At 42.0% G+C, this 6,972-nt stretch overlaps 1 long non-coding RNA gene across 1 annotated transcript in view; it reads left to right on the top strand.

Annotated features, from left to right (window-relative positions):
• The first annotated feature begins 886 nt into the window (after positions 1–886).
• The window catches only part of LOC115017130 (uncharacterized), a 51,843-nt gene continuing 45,757 nt past the window's right edge, over positions 887–6,972 (top strand). The window contains exons 1-2 of the long non-coding RNA XR_003833222.1: positions 887–999; positions 1,234–1,299. This is a non-coding gene — a long non-coding RNA (uncharacterized LOC115017130). The remainder of the gene's footprint in view (positions 1,000–1,233; positions 1,300–6,972) is intronic.

Below are 6,972 nucleotides of genomic sequence, written 5' to 3'. Positions count from 1 at the left end.
TGTGCCAACCTCAAAAGTAAGCAGCTTGAATATGAAGTCATGCTGGCAGGTTAGACATAAGGAAGTTAAGTCAAACTCGACCCTGCAACTTCAGATTGATGCGTAGCTGGATAGATGGATTCTAGCCTCTGCATGAACTTTGCAAAAACAGTCCTGTCTGTTTTAGTTTACCGAGAGCAACTGGGATGTCGAATCCAATATAGCTGGGAGTTTCAAGCAGCTAAGTATGTGGCCTCTGTCTTGAAATGCATGCATGCGCGCGCGCAGACACGCACAGAGAAGATTTAGGACTTTAAGAAGAGGGAAGTAAAAACTTAGCAGCTTAACATCCTCCTACCTTAAGAAAAGGCTACTGCTATGCTGCTAACAGTATCGATCATCAATCAATTAAAACAGGCAATTGGAAACAATTACAGGTGAAGACACAAATGGAGTAAACAAGCAATGGCCACTTTATGCTTCCTCCTACTCCTTAAGAAAATAATAATTTAGAAACATCTAAAACATTATTATATATTGCTAATATCAGCTGATTAAACAAGGTGATACTTAAAAAATAAAAATAAAGCATAACGCACCCCTCTCAGTGAGGATCAAATGGTTCAGTCTGTACACAGGTTCGCTAACGCCACAGCATTGTGATGCTAGGAGAGGCTTTATTTAGCCCAAAGCTTCACTAAAAAGTAGTAGCAGAAAATAGAAATACTCAAGTAAAGTTTAAATACCTCACATATTTACTTAAGTAAGGTAATAATTGTACCTAAAGTTAGTTACATTCCACCACTGGTTCTTGTTATAGCAAGAAAACCACAGGTGTAACTAATTAGCTGTGGTCAATTTAATTAATTGTATTAGCAACACCTGTGTTTGACGAGCATTGTGTCTTCAGAGGCTTGTGAGGTAAAACACACAGAGTAAATTCCTACTACTGTCCAAGCAGTTGACATGAAGAGGTCAGAAGGTCGGAGGTTCGATCCCCAGCCCCTGCAGTCAGCGTGTGTACGTGAGAATATCACTACTGACGAGCTGATGTGCACCTTGTATGGCAGCCTCTGACTCTGTATGAATGGGTGAATGCTGACATGTGTTGTAAAGCGCTTTGAGTGATCGTAAAGATTGGAAAAGTGCTTTATAAAAGCAGTCCATTTACCAGTTATGTGATATGAGATGTTTGTATCACTTTTAAACTGCAAGATTAAAACATTTTGATGTTCACAATCCTCTTATTTACAGAAAACTGCTCAAAAGTTAAGCAGCAATTTCCCGGCATGGTGCTGTTCCTGAAGACATGACACAAAGGTGAGCTCGTATAACAAACAGGAGGTGACAGCGGCTGCATTTAGGGAATTAATAGCATAGTCAATTAAGTAAAAAGACATTTGTTAAACAATGGGCCATATCATTCTATGGCCCGTCCGAATGTTGACTTGCCTACTTTAAAAATAGGGACAGTGGGTAGGATGGGAAAGGATAAGCAAGATAAGTGTATTTGCAGAGCACATATCACACACAAATGCATTCAAAGTGCTTTACCTAATGCATACACAACATTAAAAATACAGCGTCATTGAAATGCGATGTAAAATGTTAATTACAGGAAACAAAATTCCCCAAATAAGGATTAACCGCTGCATGTTTCTTCGCAACTCTGTGGAAATGTTCGACTCCACACAGCATCATAAGTGGTAAACGAGCAAGTGTGGATACTGTGTCCTGGGAGCTCATTAAATGGGAAATCTTATAGGTGTGATGCTTTCAGTATTTCCCCATGAGCCTCCGCACACCTGTGTAGTATGCTGGCCACATTGCCTCTTTTTAAAAAAAAGCATATTTGGAGAACTGATGAGAATTCCATCTAAAGAAAGCAGCACAAATAACTTTTCACATCACAAAGTGTATAATTATCTCAGATTAAATAACCTACTGAGATTGCTTTTCCAACATACTTGTACGTGATATTGCTTCCACTTTAATGTGGAATCTCCACAAGTAACTTTTGATATTTTAAAATGAAGAGCAGAACGTTACCACAGTTTTCAACATGTCATTTGCCGAAACGGTTTGTTTATTTCTCCTGCAAAGAGCAAAGAGCTGCGTCTTAGTCCTTTTTTATCAAATGTTCTATTAGAAGCAGACTTAACGTCGAGTAGAAAGGACACACACACACACCACCTTTTTAAATATACACACTTGTGTTGCACAAAGGGACCAGAACAGACTGTGAGGCTCCTCCAGCATGTTGTGTGTGTGCTTCTGTGTCAGTGAACACTTCAGTTCTGTCAGGATATCACGCGTCTCCCAACTGACCCCAGTGACAGCTGTGAGAACACACTGCTTTACACATGCCCCTGCGTGCTGACAATACAATGTGAACTCCGCTCACGTCTCTCCTCTCCGTCTCTTGAGGATACGCTTTTTTCCCCCCGATGTGGTTAGTTTGCGGTGACAGATGTCATATAAACTGGTGAGAAAGCGCCTTATGGAAATAGAGAGTGTATGACTTGAAAGCATTTCAACTCTTTCTCTCAGTTTGTGCCTTTTTTAAAGAACCAGTTGGTACATCAGACAGCTGGTCACCTCTCCAGTCATCACCAAAGTCACCCTGTGGTAGACTGTCTGCTTAGCTTTCCGGTGCACACTCCACAAGAGCCTTTCAATGCATTGAGCAACACAAGGTCATCCGCGAGGTGCTGCAGCGGTCAATCAAACTCATGCACACATTCCATTCCACTCTGTGTTTTGACACATGACCTGTTACTCCAGCGGGACTTCCTGGTTCGTGTTTAATTGCCTCATTAGTGCCTTCGACAACACGCCCCCTCCAACGCTGTTGTGTTACTGCACGACTGTTTTTGAATATGGTGGAAGGTATTTCCGATGGGTTCTTTCCCAATCTATCAAGCAAGTCTGACGGAACGGAGACAAGTAAACTAAAAGATTTAGTATCCTGCAGCAGTGTTATACAGTGTGTGTGCCTCAAACTAACTCCTCATCCACCTTGTACACCCAAAGCTTCTCTTACTCAAGCTGATGGAAACTCAAAATATAATACATATTTGAACAGTGCAGACTGCAGTTACATCATATTAAAATGCAGTTTTTAAAATTCTCTAGTGTGTGTGTGTGTGTGTGTGTGTGTGTGTGTGTGTGTGGATATTCATAAGGTTAGCCATCTGAATCTATATTGAATCAGTTATTGCCTTCCTGTCTACCCTTTTAATGAAATCATGACTTTGCCATGTCACACTGCTGCCTGTTACCTCTGTGCTGCGCAGACGGTCTGGATTGCGAGTCTTCTTCCTGTGTTGTATGTCATTCCTCTCATCCGGTCTCAACCTCCAGTGTGTAATGTTGGAAACATAATCCTATAAAGAGGAACCTTGTCCTGTCTGAGATTTGATATCATTTGAACCACGTTAATATCATCACATCCGTTACCAGCCATGTGACTGGTCAGACATAAATAACAGACGAGCAGGTGTCACTTTCTGGACGAGTTTAGTAACAACACAAACTTACTCCGCTTTAACATTTAGAAATCAACTGTTTTGACCTTTTTGCTTAACTGCAGATATCATAATTTGGCATCCTGTTCCCCTCTCTGCCCTGTCCCCTGGCACTGGACTGGTAGCATAGTTTTCACAATCTTCAAAGAACAAAATGTGACTCTTCCTTTTTGAACAGACTTGTCACAACCCTCCTCCCGTCCTGGAACTCACTGCACGTCCTGTGCTGTAACTTTCCTTCTGAAACTTTAGTGGCAATGAGAATTGTTTTCAGTTTCAGCGCCCAGTAATTCCTTTTTATGTGCTGTACAGAGATGTTACCAACTGTTTGCAGGGCCTGACATTGATGATATTAAAATATGTATATTTGATAACATAACTGATTGTAGCAGCAGGCTGGGCTGACTGACAATGAGGAGTTTGAAGAAATGCTGTACAATATGAGCTTCTTTCAAAAAGCACCATTTCATCTTGCTTTTCAGAGTTGGATCCTTTTCAACTGAGCATATAAGACAAAGAAACCTAATAGAACCAAGTCAGGAGTTTGATTTATGGTTTAAGGAATAGTTTGATATTTAGGGAAACGCACTTATTCGATGCCACGCTCATATCTGCACGTTTTACTATCGCAGCGACAAGACTGCAGGAAGCTGACATAACATTCAGAGTCTGTGTTTGTCTTTCCAGACCAGTCCAGCTCATGTCGTCTCTGAGCCCAGTATCTGCTCTTGGTACAGCCTGAGATAAAACTGTCTCCTCTCCTTATAAAGCCACGATGCCGTATAGTGAGACACACACGAGCACATGTCTGCATCAGTCCCGTCACTAACGCATTAAATATCTTATCGACTCCGTTTTATTGCGTTGAATAATTTGTACAAACAGTACGGACAGTTTGTAGCTGAACACAGAGGTAGCCGTTGTCGTAGAGGTTCACAGGATGACAGGATAATCATATTTCCAGTGGGCCTGTTTATTATCATCGTCTGCCTGCTGGTAGTTCAGGCAAGTCCTCTGCATTTACAGGCTTATGGGAAAGATTGATGAAGCCATAAAGCAGGAAACTGCTCAGTAGAGTTAGCTGAGATGTGTCCTAGCTGACTATCCTACATATACCTTATATATATACCTGCTTGAGATACATGGGAAGTTCAGGGACACAGTCACTGCCAGGTTCTATGAAGCGCAAATGGAGCCAAATAAAAAGGGCAATAAAAAGACTTTATGAGTTAATAGGTCTCGTTGTCGTCGTAGCTACAGGCAGACTCTTGTAACGGCTGCTACCAACCATTTGAAAAGAACCCATTGAGCCAGAAAATTTGTCCAAGAGCAAAGTAGGAGCCACTTGTCCCTGTGTTACTCTGTGTATGACATCGTGTGTCTTTTGCTGTGGATGGGTTTCTGTGTTCAGTCTCCTGAGGGCTAAACCGAGTCGCAGAAATGTTATCCCTCTTTCCATCCTCTCTCTCTCTTCCCTCCCTCTTCCTCTCTTACTAAGAGGCATGAGGCTGCCCGCAGGCACAAGTTGTTTCTTAGGCAACTGCAGCTGTCTACTCTCAGTGCAACACACAAACTTGCACGCGGAAACTTTACAGATGAATAAACCATGTCACCGCTGTAGAAACAATAAACAGCCATAATAAAAAGGCAGGAACTGCAGTAGCATGAAGAATGAATCTAATCTAATGACGAAATTGCCGGCTGCAGGAGTGTAACATGCTGAGTTTAGGACTGAATTGGAGCACACCAATAGGCCACAGATCTGCTTGGACCGCCAAGGAACTAACGAGATGAGAGTAACCCATTCGCTCTATATATTTATATATTCATCACATTTGACATTTTTATGGACAGAAAACGGCTGACTTGAGGTTCCTTCGGTGACACTGCAGGAGACTCTGCTCGCTGTGATAAAACAGAGTCCCCTCAGAATCCCCGTTGTCCTCACTGTCGAGACAGAGCATTTAATTGGACCGTTTCATCGCGTGGCATCATGACTACGTTTTGAGGTTACGGCACACTGAGCGCTAATTAACTTGACATTCCTGCTGGTAGAAAAAGACTAATTGAGCACGTAAAGAGGGGACCAAATGCAACTCTTTGAAGACTCTGAGCTGTTTGTTTCATACTTCATGATACTGTTTGCAGTTATGCTTGTCAGGAAAATCTGCAAGTGAATTTCAAATGATTACTAAATAGCGTTTCTGTTGAACCCGGGAACATATTGTATGTGTGAGGGGTATGCAAACCAAATCCCCCCCCCCCCCCATCAAAAACAAACAAAAAACAATAATGCTGAATCATAAAGAGCAGCGAGGAATAGGAATCTTTAGAAAAACAGGTGTGTGTTATGGATCTAATTCAGATGAATGGAGCGAAAGAGGAAAAGGGTAAAGTGTGTGTGTGTGTGTGTGTGTGTAAAATTGTTTTGCGAACCCATGGGGGAAATTGAGGCTGAGTGGTTTGATTAGTTTATAGCTAGCTTAGATCTACAAACGGTTAATTACCTGACCCAGTGTGTGTGTGTGTGTGTGTGTGTGTGTGTGTGTGTGTGTGTGTGTGTGTGTGTGTGTGTGTGTGTGTGTGTGTGTGTGTCCTTGCGTTTGTGCTGCTACAGGGCTGAACAGAATGACTGAGTCCTGAGTGGGAAGAGCATCTGGTTTGAGAAGATGACGATTAGAGCAGCATGCAAATGATAAGCATGAAGCATGTGCTTGCAGAATGAACATAATAATGTGTGTGACAGCTCAGAGGGACGGGGGCCTCAGTGTGTGCACCTTGTGCAGACTTTATTATTGTTTTATGTATTTTTGCTATAAACCACCTGGTCTCATGTTGAATCAGAAGTCCTTGAGAGACTCTTTCAGTACGTAAAATATCAAAACTTTCACGGATGGTGTCGGATAAAATTCAGTGGTGCTTTGTCAAGAGTAATAAAATATACTTTTATTTATAGGAAACTGTGACTCATCATCCGCCAAGAGTCAAACAATAACACAACTGTTATTTGATAAGACAGTACAGATATGTATAAAAAACATTTAATGTTGTTTCTTTTCTGCAAACATGTACCAAGAAATCAAGTTTCTTCACAGCCGTATGAACCACGACGAGTTAAAAACCGAAACTCTGGAGCCAATGAGAGACGGAGAGAGCGAGCAAGAAGGTCTGTTGGACACAGAACTTAGTCAAAGTGTTTGAATAGATTTTCAGGAAGTAGTTTGTTCTTCTCCACTCTGCCAATGTCATCGTCTCTGGCTCGCACATTTTCCACTGCCTCGGCCAACTCTTTCTCTACCACACACACACACACACACACACACACACACACACACACACACACACACACACACACACACACACACACATTCGTACAAAGGGCACAGATAGACAGCAACACATATGGGCACGCACATCATCTGACATGCAGGCTGTGTGTGTGTGTGTGTGTGTGTGTGTGTGTGTG

The sequence above is a fragment of the Cottoperca gobio genome, chromosome 2 (assembly GCF_900634415.1).
Source record: "Cottoperca gobio chromosome 2, fCotGob3.1, whole genome shotgun sequence".
Classification (NCBI taxonomy): Eukaryota; Metazoa; Chordata; class Actinopteri; order Perciformes; family Bovichtidae; genus Cottoperca; species Cottoperca gobio.
Note: the sequence above shows the minus strand (reverse complement) of the source record. Positions and strands in the feature narration are given on the sequence as shown.